Below are 15,999 nucleotides of genomic sequence, written 5' to 3' on the forward strand. Positions count from 1 at the left end.
CTCTCTCTGCCTGCCTCTCTGCCTGCTTGTGATCTCTGTCTGTCAAATAAATAAATAAAATAAAATAAAGTAAACAAAAACAACAACAAAAAAACCCCAATATGGTACTAGGACGCCTAGGTGGCTCAGTTGCTTAAGTGTATGTGTTTGGCTAAGGTCATGATCCCAGAGTCCTGGGACTGAGTCCCATGTAGGGCTCCTTGCTTGGTGGGGAGCCTGCTTCTCCCTTGGCCTGCCACTCCCCCTGCTTGTGTGTTCTTTGACAAACAGAAACAACAACAAAAAAAAACCCCTAAAACAAAAAACGAGTATGGTACTGGCATAAAGACAGACACATAAAATAATGGAATAAAAGAGAGAGCCCAGGGTGCCTGGGTGGCATAGCCAGTTAAATGTCTGCCTCTGGCTCAGGTCACGATGTCGGGGTCCTGAGATTGAGCCCCGCTTCAGGCTCCCTGCTCAGTGGAGAGTCTGCTTCTCCCTCTCCTGCGCTCACATGGGCTCTCTCAAATAGATAAAATCTTAAAAAAAAAAATAAAAAAAGAGTGCGTGCCCAGATATAAGCGACAGAGTGCCACTTAGTGGGAGAAAAAGACACTCTTCTATTCAACAAATGGTATAGGGAAAATGGGATACACACATGCAAAAGCATGAAAGTAAATTCTTCCCTTATAGCATACACAAATATTAACTCGAAATGGATCAATGACTTAAAAAACTATAAACCCTTAGAAGAAAATACAGAGGAAAGGCTTCATAACACTGGATTTCGTAATGATTTTTTAAATGAAACCAGAAGAACAGGCAAAAAAAGGTAAAAATAGATAAACTGGACATCAAATTCGAAAAGCTTCCATGCATCAAGGGTGTAAAAAGGTAACCAACAAAACAGGAGAAAATACTTGCAAATCAATTCTGATAAGGGCTTAATATTTAGAAAGAACGCCTACAACTCAACAACAACAAAAACCCAACTTGATTTTAAAATGGGCAAAAAAAGGCTTGATAGATATTTCTCCAAAGAACATGTATAAATGGCCAACAAGCACATGAAGAGATGCTCAATGTTACTGATCATAAGGTAATGCAAATCAAAACTACAATGAGATACCACTTCACATCCATTAGAATGGCTACTATAAAAAAACAACAAATAAACAGGAAATAACCAGTGTTAGGATGTGGATACATGAGAATTTTTTTTTTTAAGATTTTATTTATTTATTTGACAGACAGAGATCACAAGCAGGCAGAGAGGCAGGCAGAGAGAGAGGAAGGAAAGCAGGCTCCCTGCTGAGCAGAGAGCCCGATGCGGGGCTCGATCCCAGGACCCTGGGATCATGACCTGAGCTGAAGGCAGAGACTTTAACCCACTGAGCCACCCAGGTGCCACCTACATTAGAATTTTTATGCACTCTTGGTAAGAATGTAAGATGTTGCAGCCAATGTGGAAGAAGAGTTTGGTGGTCCCTCAAAAAATTAAAAAGAGAACTACCACATGATCCAGCAATTCCACTTTTGGTATATACCCAAAAGAATTGAAAGCATAGTCTTGAAGAAATATTTGTACACTAATGTTCACAGTGGCATTATTTACAAAAGGTGGAAGCATCCAAGTGTCTACTAGTGGTGGAACAAACCTACATGTCCATTGTTGGATGAGAAGAGAAAATGTGGTATATATATACAAAAGGATATTAGACTGCCTTTAAAAAGAAGGAATTTCTGACAAAAGCTGCAACACAGAAAACCTTGAAGACATTATACTAAGTAAAATAAATAAGCCAGTCAGGGAATGACAAATATCTCTTTATTTCACTTATGAGGTACCCGCAGTAGTCAAACTCAGGCACAAAAAGTAAATAGCGATTGCCAGGGGCTGGGAGAAGGGGAAATGGGGAGTTATTTAATGGACATAGCTACAATTGTTAAGATCAAACAAATTCTGGTGTTTTGCTGCAAAAAAAACCTGTGAATATACTTAACACTACTGAACTGAACACTTAAAAATTGGTAAGACAGTAAACATTATATTAATGTACATTTTAGCAAAATACAAAATAAAAAGAAATACAAAAGGCACAATCTAAATGCAAAGGACAGAAATCTGATAAAGAATAGGGGAAGCGTGTCAGGTTTTGCACTCAGCACAGAGTCTACTCCAGATTCTCTCCCTCCTCCTTTGCCCCTCCCCTCCTCACTTGCTCATGTGCTTTCTCTCTCAAATAAATGAATAAATAAATAAATAAAATCTTGCAAAAAGCGGGGGAGGGAGAGAAGCAGGACAAATATGCTCTAAGAGGTGAAAAAAACAAAAAGAAAGCCTAATATGCAAATACCAGTTCCTAAGAATTGAAAGGAAAAAAGAAGATACACCTACACCAACGGCCAGAAAGAAAAACTGACTCAGCACAAGACATTCAAAGGAAACACTGAGGGGAGCTCCATCTAAAATGACTTTTTCTAACCTAAATTTTTACAAAACCAGGAACATTCTAAACTTGTCTGGGGCTTTGATAAATTTTAAGAATTTTCTCCTCAGTAAAACCAAACCAAACCTCAAGCAATATTTCAAAAATAGATTTTTCAGAGAATCATAATATTTTAGAGTTGGAAAGTAACTCAAGATCTATTTAAATACCTGAAAAAAACCTGTGTTTTTACACTGACAAAATGTAAATGACACTGACAAAAATAAGATTTAAAAAAATCTAGACTTCATTTAGTAATTTAGTACTTTCCTACTTAAAAATGCATTGCTGGGGGGCGCCTGGGTGGCTCAGTGGGTTAAAGCCTCAGCTTTCGGCTCAGGTCATGATCCCAGGGTCCTGGGATAGAGCCCCACATTGGGCTCTCTGCTCAGCGGGGAGTCTGCTTCCCCCTCTCTCTCTGCCTGCCTCTCTGCCTACTTGTGATCTCTGTCAAATAAATAAATAAATAAAAATCTTAAAAAAAAAAATGCATTGCTGGGAAAGAGAACAAAACTGGAGACCTCACACTTCCTGATTACAAATGATATCACAAACGCACAGTAATCAAAACAGTATGGTATTGGCATAAAAACAGACACACAGATCAGTGGAACAGGACAGAAAGCCCAGAAATAAACCCATGCATATACAGGCAATTAATTTACAACAAAGAAGCCAAGAATGTACAAAAGGGAAAGGCCAGTCACTCCAATAAATGGTGCTGGGAAGACTGAACAACCCACATTACAAATAAATGAAACTAGACCACTGTCTTACACCACACATACAAATCTCAAAACAGATTAAAGACTTGTACGTAAGTCCTGAAACTATAACTCCCAGAAGAAAATACAGGCAGTAAAGTCCCTTGACATCAGTCTTTGGGATGATTTTTTGGATTTAACACCAAGAGCAAAGGTAACAAAAGCAAAACAAAACCAAACAAACATAAAAACTGTATCAAATAGGCTTCATCAAACTATAAAGCTTCTGCTCAGAAAGGAAACTATCAACTAAGAAAAAAGGCAACTGGCTGAATGGAAGAAAATATTTGCAAATCACGTATCTGTAACGGATAAGAAATCGATTAAAAATGGGCAGAGGATCTGAAAAGACATTTCTTCCACGACATACGGATGGACAACAGGTACCTGAAAAGATGCTAAACATCATGAACCATGAGGGAAATGCAAATCACAACTACAAGGAGGTATCACCTCACACCTGCTAGAATATTATCAAAAAGGCAAGAAACAAGTGTTGGTGAGAATGTGGAGAAAAGGGGATCCTTATGCACTGTTGGTAGGAATGTAAACTGGTACAACCGCTATGGAAAACAGTATGGACATACCCCCAAAAATAAAAAAATAGAACTATATGATCCAGCAATTCCACTTCTGGGTATGTATCCAAAGAAAATAAAAAAACTAACTTGAAAAGATTTATGCACCCCTATGTTCATCATTTTATTTACAATAGCCATGATATGGAAGCAACCTGGGTTGCTTTATCCATTTCATCTGTCAACCTGGGTTGATAAAGAAAATGCGGTCTAGGGATGTCTGGGTGGTGCACTTGGTTAAGCACTTGGTTAACAGTTCAGATAGTGATCTTGGGCTCATGGGATTGAGCCCCATGTCAGAATTCATGCTCAGCACAGGGTCCGCTTAAGACTTTCTCACCCTCTCCCTCTGCCCCTCCCCACCATGCTCAAGTTCTCTCTCAAATAAATAAATCTTTATTTAAAAAAAAAAAAGAAAAAAGAATATGGTCTATTTATCTATACACAAGGGAAAAGGGACAAAATTCCAATTACATTTATAAATCCTGTGAAGGTAATGTACAGCATGGTGACTATAGTTAATAATACTGTATTACATATTTGCAAGTTGCTACGAGTAAATCCTAAAAGTTCTGATCAAAAGACAAAAATTGTAACTATGTGTGGTGATGGATGTTAACTATGTAACTGTGTGGTGATCATTTTGCAATATATATAAATACTGAATCATTGTTATATATATGAAACTAATGTTATATGTCAATTATATCTCCGATTAAAAAAAAAAAAAAAACGACGACGAAATGGTTTAAAAAAAAGTCACTGCCAAAAGAGGCAATTTTACTAATTTCCAAAGTATCTTTTTTTCTGCTCGTGTAACTAGAAAACTGCAAGTAGCCATTCAAATGAGGATACAGTTACTAAAGCCTATTTCTCCCTTATTGTTTTTTTAAATATCACCTTCATATCTGAGAACTCCTCACTTTTCTTTGACCTCACTCTGAGCAAGTCAGTTAGCCAGGGTTCTTATACTTAGGTATTCTTGCCTCATTTATTTCCTGCCAACTGTTAACTCCTATAATTACACTGACTATATTCTTATTTCAACAGGAATCTCCCATTATTATTCAGTAACTAACTTGTCAATTTTCTTTTTTTTTTTTTTAAGATTTTATTTATTTATTTGTCAGAGAGAGAGCGAGCAAGCAAAGGGGCAGGGGGAGAAGCAGGCTCTCCACTGAGCTAGGAGAGCAATGCAGGACTGGGCTCTCCAATGAGCAAGGAGTGCAATGCAGGACTTGATTCAAGGACCCTGGGATCATGAGCTGAACCAAAGGCAGACACTTAACTGACTAAGCCACCCAGGCATCCCTTTGTTGGTTTTCTTACAATCTTGCCTTCTTCAACTGTTCCCACCTTTTAATAACCTTAACCTCTTCCTTTATTCCAGATCCTTCTCTTCCAAGGGTATAAACATTACGTTAAGTTTTCTTCTGCTCCCCACAAAACCTTTACTTAAACCAACTGCCCATTCTTTCTCTGGTCCTGTTCTCTCCTCTCATTCCTGTCAATGACAACTTTTCAAACTTGTAAACTATTATCCATTTCTTAACTCCCACAACATCCACTTATTCATTAACCCTGTCAGACTTACAGAGTGTGGCTCCTACAGCCAATATTCTTGAGAAGCTATTCTCTCAAACCCCACTGTAGTATGTTTGGGGGTCCCTGTCAACACATTTAGGGCCCATTTGGGGAAACTGCATAGGAGCCCATATTGGTACAACAAACACAACTCATACTCATCACACAGTAGGGGCTAGGGAGGTATCTGATCCAAGATGGGCGACTCATTCATTCTATGATTCTATCTTCCTTTCAATCTGATTCTTCTACTTCCTAAAATGAAGGTCTTCAGCTCTTAGTATTTTGCATTTTATCCCTCATCAAAGATTGATCTGCTCAAGTATTCCAATCACCACATGTATTCAGAAACCCTACAAATACGTATTCAGCTCAGACCTCTTATTTCAACTCCTTGTCTATTGGACATTTCCAATTAAATGTTTGCTTTCACCACAAACTGCTTTTGCTAATAACCTCATTATCCTCGCTATGAAAATTGGCCACCACACCTTTCCCCTTCTCAGTTCTCAACTTCTATTAATTCACCATGCTAAGTCATCCTGGCTTGGAAAGCTTAATGTCAGTATCATTTCTCTCGCCCTTATTTATAAACTCATGTAATCACTAAGTTTCAACACTTCTTTATTCTAGATTCCTTACATACACATCTTCCTTACGTATCTTCACAGCAACAACCCTAATTCAGGCTCATTTGCTGTTTATAACAAGAGCTTTCTCTAATTTTCTCATTATAAATTCCTCTGCATTACAACCTAAAAATGACTACCAAACCAATCACTCTAAACACAGAGCCTTTTTAGGGTTCAGGATGTGTTCTACTTCCTTGATGAAGTGTCATCCACTTCCCCTTCTCAAGTGTTTTAGTACTTAAATTTTCTTGTATTACTATCTTTTAGAATATTATATACTAGAATGAAGGGGATTTTACTCTCAATGTTTCCTACCTATTTAACTCTCCCTAATTTAAGTCTCCTTTAATTGCATTAGTTTAGTTATCCATGGTCTCACCAACAGTCCATAAGGAAGAATCAGTGTTTTACTTCTTTGGTATACCCTCTGGCCTACCACAGATCCAGACATTTAATAAATGTGCCAAATGATTAGTCTGTTGGTTCACTCTGACCACATAAAATTTAACACAATAGAAATAACCACTGACTACTGGTTTATTGAGGCCTTTTGTTTTAGGGAAAAATCTACAGATGAGTAGGAGTTCAAAAAAACCCACTTCGATATTTAATGGGATCCTGGACTGAGCACTGATACACTGAGTCAACTGGGTTTTCTTAATCTTTTAAAATAATCTATATAAAAGGCCTCTGAAGTACAAGGTTAAGTCTCAAAATTTAAACCCACAGAGTTAATGGAGCAATTAATTCATCATGTACTAACTTGTGGTATCCATTTAACTCTGCCCTGTGTCTATTTAAATCTCATAAATAAGTAACCTTTAAACCTCTCATATTTGTTTCTTTCTCATCCCTAATAGATATGCACTATATTTTTTTCCCAATGTTCCTTTCATATAGTACATACTATGAATATTTAATGATCTGTGGTACTCTGGGACAAGATGACAGACAAGTTATATCAAGTACCAATGAGTATACCCAAACTAATATATTGGACATAAATACGTGTTGTGGAATACTATGAAAAAACGTAAGAAGATTCATCATTTGCTCTTACTGTAAACTTTCAATGTGCTAAAGGAGCAATAAAAGTAAAATGTTAAAAGGATGTATCTAAACTTCTAATTAATGTACACTCATGAACCAGAGGAAATTATAAAATGTTCAGAGTAAATGCAACATGACAGACTAATGATAAATATGAAAAGAATATCATTACGTGATTCCTCAGCTAGCTGGGCAATGAAGGGTATCTGTGTGATCTGGCTCTAAACTTATCTCTGTTTAAATCCAAAAATAAATGTTCTGCTCCACCTATGACATGCCCCTCTCACCTCTGCTTATGTATTTTTCAAAAATGCAGCTCAAGATCTGCCTTCTTAAAACACTGTCCTAAAATGCTAGTCAAATACTAAACTTACTAACAGTCTTGTAACAAATTTCCTTAGAGCAAAATTATTTAAGATTTTGGTATAACATCTTATCTCCCATTATCCCTAGTTAGTAAAATATCCACGCTCTTTACCCTACAAGAGCTATCTCTACTCTACTTCAGCAAAACAAGCACAGCTATACCACAGATTTATTTATCACTTAGAGTTAGTCCATTTTTAGGGACAATAAGTACTGAAAGCAATGTTTTATTCTTCTTATCTCTCCAACCCCCTCTCACAATACTCAACTGACTTCATACTATCAACACAAGTAATAAAAGCCTCATAAGATGGTTTTTAGTAGATACAGAAATACAGATGTATATGTACATATATTTAAGTAAAAATACGTATTTCCTAGCTCAGGCAACCGAGAAGACCAAGAGGTAATGACCCTCTAGTACCAGTAAAGATACCTAGTGCCTAGACCTTGCTTTCTTATACAATTTTCTAAATAGAAGAAACTAAAGTTCCTTGGGGAAATCCAGAGCTGAGACAGAGAAAGCAAAGGTAAGTCTGGGATATTTTCTGGTACCAAAAGAGAAAAGAAGTGCTATTTTTAAAAAAAATTACAGAAACATGTTAAAAAAAGGAGAAGGAACCAACTTGAAAGAACTCTTAATGGCCAAATCTAGGACACTGAACTATAAAAATGATTGTAATGAATTATAATCCATAGAGTAAGAATCCATGATTCCATATTGATAGGTAAATAAATACATAAACATAGAGGAGAAGGGAAAGGTCTTCCTTAGAGTAGAATTCCAACTAATAGAAGCAGAATAATAGAAAATCATCATTTGGTAAACACTAGGTAGTATATTTTTCAAGCAACATTCACCAATGGATGCCAGAATTAGTACATGATGAGAAACTAGTATGATGAAAAAGATATTTACAAAATCTCAAAGTACCTCTCCACAAGATACCTATTAAGTCTGAAAGTGGAAAAAAATAAAAACCTTACAATAGACAAAACTGGCAGACATCACCTTAACTAACTGATCAAGGAAAACATCACCGGGTGCTTCCCAATAGGGTGCACTAAGGATCATACATTATTCTGTGGAATTCTGGCCAAAAATGCATAACCTAAAATCAATCATGAGAAATCATCAGACAAACCTAAATCGAGGCAACACTGTATAAACCAAAGTCAGTATTCTTCAAAATTTATGAAAGGCAAAGCAAAAAATACTATTCCAAACTAAAGGAGACCAAGAATACATGACAAATAAATACAAAGTGTGATCCTAGATTGGATCCTAGACCAGAAACATAACGTTACTAAGATCATTGGCTAACTGTGAAAGGTTTACAGATTAAATAATATGGCATCAATGTTAATTTCTTGATTTTTATAACTGTACTGTGTTTATATAAGATGGTAACATTTGGAAAGTTTGGGCAAAGGGTATACATTAGCTCTTTTTACTGTTTTTGCAACTTTTATAAGTCTAAAATTATTTTTTAAAAGAAGCTAAAAAAAGTATAAAAGCCTGATGAGTGTGTACATATATAACAGATAACTGTGTGTATATGCTTGTCACATGTAAGCACTCAAAAATTAGCTATTAATATAATTCAAGTATATTAAACCTTATTTAGTAAAGTTACTCATTTAGTAAATATTTTACCGAGTGCCCAGTATGTGTCTAACAGAAAAGAAAGAAAACAGCCAGTGAGGCACGTACTCACTAGTAGATTCGCAGGCATAGCTGAGATTGGCTATTTCAAATACACTCATGTCCATTTACATTCTGTTTCTCTTCTCTCTTTCAAACTGAGTCATTCCAAGTTCTAGTTTAATTCCTGCTGTTAATGACCCTGTTCCTAGTTATCAAAATGCATGTATTCTAAAAACATGGGTCAAATTCAAGCCATATGACATTGCCTATAATAGTCTCTCAAATCCTTCAAATTTCTTATTTTTAAAACTGGGATGCCCTTAACCAACTTTATACAATTCTTGTGAGGATTTAAATAGGAACAAGTAAAAGTAACTGGCACATAGTAGATATTCAAAAAATGTTACTTTCATATCCCTTAAAAATTTCATTTTCTAACCACTATAGAATCTTGAAGGGTAGATGAACAATTGTTCTACTTATCTCCAGGTGAATCCCTGTTCTATTTTCCAAAGAGATTACTCTGTATTTTTTACCTATATATTTTATAAAGTAAATATAAAAAATGGTATGCATTTACTCTATCCATTTTAACAGCTCCAGTATATACTCAAAAGTCCAAAAGAAAAAACATGCATAACCTCCATTTCTTTCTCAACTATCAGACCAATATTTCTTAACAGCTTTTCCAAATATCTGGATATGTCATCATGCCACCTTCAAACTCAAGATTCCACTATTATGCTCTATGCTGCCACCTATTGGCTATTACCATACTCTGCAGAGATTTCCTCCTCTTGGATTCTTAAAGCCAGCCTTAAAAAGCACAAGCTTCAACCCACTGGATATATTTACTTCCACATTCTAGTTCTTTTCAGATGAGATGCTCCAAGTGCCTTCAAAAAGTTTTAGTTCAATCACTTTAAGTCTAACACAATTAGAGATACATAGTTGACAATTTACATATTCTAATAAGCTTTCTACTTTTCCTATTTTCCGCTATAGATGTTATGGCTGTGTCTGAAAAAAATAAATGCCAAAGATAAATAGTGAAGTGTCTAACGGAAAATATCAGCTTTCCGAGAACTAGCTAAATTGTCAAATGGAAATATTCTAATTCGAAAAGCAACTAGAAATTGAGGAATAAAAATAATAAGAACAGCTGTTTTAAATGCTACATGGTTCCATGCCTTGCTATTTCTGTCTTCTAAAAGTATTCATACAATAGTTTACCTCATATAGCAATGGAAAACTCAATCATATTACAAGAATATACTGTACTCAACTACTGAACACAGAAGGGCTCTCTTACCAACCCTACCCTAAAAAAGGTAATTAATAGCTGCTCCTTCTATTCCACCAAAATGCCTCTTAAATGACTTGTTCAATAGCCACAACATGTATGCATATGCATGCACACACACACACAGTTTAATGTGATCAATTTCAACTTCACTGATACTTAAGTTATGGTCTTTCTCAAATCACACTGAATTTCAAAACACTGTTCACATTAATTCAGTGATAACAGACCATCCTGGATAGCTAAAATAACAACTTTTCATGTAGTAAGCTAGAAAAGGAAACCACACTGAAAAGCTCTTAAATTGGCTTTCAGATTTTAAAGCAACTTGCTAGCAATGGTAAATAATGGTACAGTGGTTACAAGGAGGGGTAATAAAGAATATACAACACGGTTCAGTGTTCAGAGGTTGACAATGTACTTCAGAACATAAGACACAAACACAGAAAAAGAGGAACAAAAGAAGGCAGACTTTTAATTGACAAATAATTGTTATAGATACTACAACAGTGTGAAGGGTTGAAACAGCAGTAAGAGCAGAAGTATACCACTGATATGGATAGGAGGGTGGACGCTTAAGCTAAGAGTAAGGGCAGAGGAATTTAAGCTATAAAGAACAATTGGTATGCAATGCTACAGTCTAAGTAGTAAAAGCATGTTGTTTACTACAAACGACTGCACCAGTTTATCTGAAAGAAAACTGTACAGAAGACTTGTGGGGTATCATTAAAAAGAGGGCAGCAGCAGAAAGACAAGTGGACTGACCTGTGGAGAGTACTGAGGCAGAGAACATTAGGCTAATGAATCCAGAATACAATGAAAAAAGTCACTGGAAATGGAGCATGGGATAATGTTTCCACACTATCTGAGGGATGAGGGCTGGGGGAAGGAGTTTAAACTTGCAGTAGTGTTTAAAAGACTGATGAAAACTAAAAGAGACCAATCATGTTATTTCAGTAGTCTAGAAATAATGCTAACAGTATGAACTACAGTAATGACTGTGGGAAAAAAAAGAATGAAACTCCGTATGAGGGAAGAATTTATGGAATCTGGTCAATGATTCTGTTAGAAGCGTATGAGGCGGGGTGAGGAATTAAAAACATTTCCGAAGCTTTAAAACGTGGAACAGGGGGGTGCCTGGGTGGTTAAGTGTCTGCCTTCAGCTCAGGTCATGATCCCAGGGTCCCGGGACTGAACTGAATCCTACACTGGGCTCCCTGCTCAGTGGGGAGTCTGCTTCTCCCTCTACCCCTAAACCCCTGCTCCCTCTCGTTCTCACTCTGACAAATAAATTAAAAAAAATAATAAAACAGGGAACACAGGCACCTGGGTGGCTCAGTCGGTTAAGCATTTGACTCTTGATATTAGCTCAGGTTTTGATCTCAGGGTTATGAGTGCAAGCCCACCACTGGGATCCACGCTAGACGTGGAGCCTACTTAAAAAAAATAAAATAAAACAAAACAGGGAACAGAAGTACCATAAAAAAAAATGTAAGATAGGAAACCATTATTAATAAATATTTCCAACAACTGAAATGTTTCTAAACCAAAACTCCATTAATATTTAACACAGAGCAATAAAAACAGAAACCCAAAGGTATAGCCGATTTTTACAATTAAACAGCATTCATGCTCAAATAGTATAAAGTAACGTCTTATACTAAAGCATAAACCATAGTTTGTCACAAAGCTACATGAACTGTAACTACTTGACCCATATCCATGTTACTGCTTTTAGTACAAATGACTCCCATTGCTTGAATTATCATGTATTTCATATTTAAAATAATCCAACAGTTTGAGATCTAGCTAATTATTCTGCCTAGTGAACTATACAAATAAAGCAATGCATGCTGGGATACAGATTTCTCAATAGGCTAATCAACATACTAGAAACAGTCTAAATACCAAAACTGAGTTACTATCAAGTCTTTTATAAATAAATATGGAATCACGTCTTCCTTTTCCTATAAATCTTCCAACAAAGTAATCAAATTTTGAAAAAATAAAAACTATAAAACACCACTCTAGGGAAGTTCCACAAGTTTTTTGGTTACCTTTACTTTATCTCTTCTCAAGCAACAGAATAGACAATTTTCATCAAAAGTCCAATCGGAAATGTTTTCAGGTTCACAGTCTGCAAAAATAGTTGGAATACTAAATTAACAGTCAAGAAAAGGAATTTTTTAGGAAACAAATGAGAATATAAAAAATATTTATTTTAACAACAAGAACAAAAACCCTAAGTAGTAGACAGTTTCCTTACTTACTTGTCTTAAAATTCTTAATAACTGCTCACTAGTATATGTTATCTTATTAATACATGTATTTGCATTATCAACACAAAAAGATGCTTACAAGGATACAGCTTTAACTCACATAAAATTGAATAAAAAGGAGATGGAGGCTTAAATCACAAAAATATCATATATGTCATGAGGAAGAATTTGAAATACCAAAAGAAAAAAAAAAGAATTTGAATACCTTTAAATAAACTGAGATCTTTTAATAATGCAGGTCCAAACAGCCCTTCAAGAATACTTTCAAACCCTGAAAGGATAAGAAAAAGTCCAAATTACAAAAATACTCCCTATGGTAATGTAATATCAATCTGTTGCTGAAAAAATGATAGCGTATTCTGCCAGTTCTCAGAGATCCCCAGGTTATTGAAAGGATGCTGAGGAAAGAGTGTCAATGACAAATTTAAAAGAAGCATTTGCATTTCTGTCCATGATTAACATTCAATACAAATTCAAAGCACATTCAAGAACAATACAAAACAGACACCACTAGAAATAACCAAAGAATGAATGGAAATTCATGGGTTCTCTTATCATTTTACAAAAATCCCAATACCTCCCTACATAATGCCCAAACTCCATTTTTAAAAAGGCACCTTTCCCAATAAAAGGTCAAATTGTTTCAAATTTCCACAGCATTCTACATTAATCTAAATAGCATGTTTCTGAATATCAACTGAGGTCATAGGTTTTTCAAGCTAACAGTTTTTGAAGAAGCAAAATCCTCACTGAGAACACCTTTATCACTAAAGAAAAAGGTCACAACATAGTATTTTAAAAGAAAAACGACGTTGTAATTATTTCACATTGCCACAGTAACTACTTGCTGGTTCTTTTATGAAGGTAGAACCCACTAGCTATACACACAAAAAATTCATATATACCTATACATAAATATTTAAAATATTATCACCTTTTATCATCTTTTACCAGTATATAAAAACTTTTCTCATTTATTACCTCAAATACTGCTGATCAACTCAATGAAAACAATTTAAAAATCTCGGCCATCTTGCTGTTTCCTATGGCTCATTAAGAGAAAAAGGAGTGAAAAGAAGAAAGGAATCAGACTGTACCTTTATATAACATAAAAGAAATAATGGTTTGAGAGTAGTGGTTCCCAAACTATGGACCTCACTGGGAGCTCAAACAGTTACAAGGGGTCCATGAATCCATATGAACTTAAAGCATGAGCTTCAGAAAGAATATGTCTTGTACATTCAGTATACATAGTACTTTTCAAATGCATAAAAATGCTACTGTAATTAAGAAAATACAAAAAGTGTTACTGAATTTCTAGTATGTACTATGTATTTTGTGGCACTAAGTATTCTGTCACATAGTCTACTATCACTTACAGGTTTATAATTTAAAAACAAAAAGTTACAATGGAATATTACTCAGCCGGCATAAAGAATGAAATCTTGCCATTTGCAAGGATGTGGGTGGAGCTAGAGTATATCATTACACTAAGTGAAAAAAGTCAGTCAGAGAAAGACAAATATATGATCTCACTCATGTGGAATTTAAGAAAACAGATGAACATATGGGAAGGACTGAGGGAAAAAGAGAGAGGGAAATAAACCATAAGAAAATCTTAAAGAGAGAGAACAAATGGAAGGTTGATGGAGTGATATGGGTGGGGGGATGGGAAAGATGGGTGAAGGGTATTAATAAGGAGGGCACATTTTGTGATGAGCACTGGGTGTTGTATGTAAGTGATAAATCATTGAATTCTATTCCAGATACCAATATTGGACTGTATGTTACCTGAATAAAACTTAAATTTAAAAAAAAAAGTACTCTTACTGTCAAAAGAAAGGGAGACCCACTAATTTAAAATACTATACCCAGGTGGATACATGAAGTCCACACACACAGTTAGCATTTCTTTATCACAATCACCAAAAAGGGTTCTGAAGACAAAGGGGTAGAAGGATGGTCCTTAGAAAGAGTATTTTATTTCATTAAATAACACAGGAGAGCCTGGAAAGCTCAGTCAGTGGAGCACTAGACTTTTGATCTCAGGTTTGTAGGCTTGAGGCTCTCGCTGGGTGTAGAGATTTCTTAGAAATAAGATCATAAAAAAAAATGAAAAAGACTGAAATTTAAGAATAATAATGCAGTGTAAGGGATTTTTTTTTTGGATCCACAGTATTAAAACCCCTGTTTTCAATAGAGTAATCTGTAGAGTTTGCATTACCTACACTGTAGTTAGAGCTAATTTTTCTACATTATTTTCTAGATTCTCGATTTTTCATTTGTTGTCAAGAAGCAATTGTTTTTCAACTCTCTTTAATTTCTTCCCATCAAAGTTATTCCAAGGATATTAACAAAATCAAGCTACCCATTCAACCAAATTAGAGTTATCTGTGCCTTTTACTATCTGCCTACTATAATCAGAACTTTTCCCACTGATTTACTATGGCCTCTCCTCCCCACATTAGGGAGGAGAAAGGGTTGAACTGTGGGTTTAGAGGTTAGGTAGATGTGGTAAGAGAAGGAAAAAGGAATTGGTGGATCCTAGCTATCTTGGGCCTACAAATTAGATATTCTTAACACTGGTTGTTCTTTTTTTTCCTTCCCTTAAATGAATCCTATCGTCTGTCTCCAACTGTAAAACCCTATTATACAAATACTAAGGAAAGCATTTTAATAACCTGAAGTACCAAGCACACAATGCAATTAGCTAAAGGAGATTACAGGTGGCTCTTGTCCCAAAGAGCATATCTACTATGCTTTCACTTGGATTTGTATGAAATTATAACAAATTCCAAACTTGTATACTAAGCATAAATTCTTGAAAAGGAAAAATGTAAATATATCAAGAAATAATACTCAGAACAAAAAAAGGCAAAAGCTTTGAGAAAGAAATTTATAAAAATTACAAAACATAACAGAATCTGAAATAAGAAAATAAAAACTTCATCAATAACACATAGACACTAACAAAAACTGAACCATATATCAAAAAACCACGAAAGGGAAAAGGCCAAAAGGAAATCAAACAAGAAAAAATCTGGTGCTTTAACCAAATTCTGATCAAAATGCTATAAACAGGTCACCCCTATTTTGCTCATATCTGTAACATATGTTAAATCTTACAAATATTATCAATTAGAAACTGTAAAGCCATATTTTGCTACCCTCTATTAGCTGAATTTAATGCTATACAGTTTTATTAAGTATTGAATTTAGTAGCTGCATAGCAACAAGAAATGCCTCATGTGCTATGCTTGACATTAACAAAAAGCAAGTAAGGGAAGAACAAATGTATTCAAAATTTATACCATGACCTCACAG

At 35.3% G+C, this 15,999-nt stretch overlaps 1 protein-coding gene across 4 annotated transcripts in view; it reads right to left on the reverse strand.

Moving 5' to 3' along the window:
* The window catches only part of LCOR (ligand dependent nuclear receptor corepressor), a gene marked incomplete at its 3' end in the record, with an annotated part of 135,034 nt that overhangs the window by 56,998 nt on the left and 62,037 nt on the right, over window positions 1-15,999 (reverse strand). For all 4 annotated transcript variants that reach the window (XM_080822497.1, XM_080822498.1, XM_080822500.1 and 1 more), the window contains exons 3-4: window positions 12,881-12,946; window positions 12,454-12,533 (exon numbers count right to left, since the gene is read on the reverse strand). The remainder of the gene's footprint in view (window positions 1-12,453; window positions 12,534-12,880; window positions 12,947-15,999) is intronic.

This window comes from Martes martes (genome assembly GCF_963455335.1).
Source record: "Martes martes genome assembly, chromosome: 14".
NCBI lineage: Eukaryota > Metazoa > Chordata > Mammalia > Carnivora > Mustelidae > Martes > Martes martes.